This window comes from Psammomys obesus, unplaced genomic scaffold (assembly GCF_907164565.1).
Source record: "Psammomys obesus unplaced genomic scaffold, mPsaObe1.curated_primary_1811, whole genome shotgun sequence".
In the NCBI taxonomy this organism is placed as follows: Eukaryota; Metazoa; Chordata; class Mammalia; order Rodentia; family Muridae; genus Psammomys; species Psammomys obesus.
In genome coordinates, this window is record NW_026586383.1 from 10,802,555 (window position 1) to 10,803,003 (window position 449).

The 449-nt window shown below is 78.6% G+C and overlaps 1 protein-coding gene across 1 annotated transcript in view; it reads left to right on the forward strand.

Annotated features, from left to right (window-relative positions):
- The first annotated feature begins 223 nt into the window (after positions 1 to 223).
- Positions 224 to 449, forward strand: part of Snrk (SNF related kinase) — a 47,104-nt gene continuing 46,878 nt past the window's right edge. Inside the window, exon 1 of the mRNA XM_055601554.1 lies at positions 224 to 340. The gene's annotated coding sequence lies outside the window, so the exon portion shown is untranslated. The remainder of the gene's footprint in view (positions 341 to 449) is intronic.

Below are 449 nucleotides of genomic sequence, written 5' to 3' on the forward strand. Positions count from 1 at the left end.
GCTGTCCATCGTCCTGCCGCTCTCTCCTCTGACATTCCTGCTCTCCTTCGCTCGGGCGGGGCCGCGACGCCCTCCAGCAGTCCCGGCGCCAGCCTGCAGGTGCGCCCGGCCAGCCCCGCCCCGCCCCGCCCCGCCCCGCCCGCGCCAGGCCCCGCCCCCACAGAGACCCCACCCCATCGCTTTCGTCACGGTGACGTCAGGCCGGCGCAGGCGCAGCGCGGCCGCACCCCCCGGCCGCCCGCTCGGTATTATGATTAGCGCTGGGTGCGGGGTTCCGGCGGCCGGGAGGGAGTTGTCGACGCCGCGGCCGCTGCGGACGGACGCCCGCCTGCCGGCTGAGGTAGGGCGAGCGCGGCGCGCCGGGCGGGAGCGTGGGCCGGGCCCGCGCTGCTCCCCGGCGGCCGCCTCAGCGGGGCTGGGCGGGCGCCGCCGCGGGCGGAAAGTAAGTT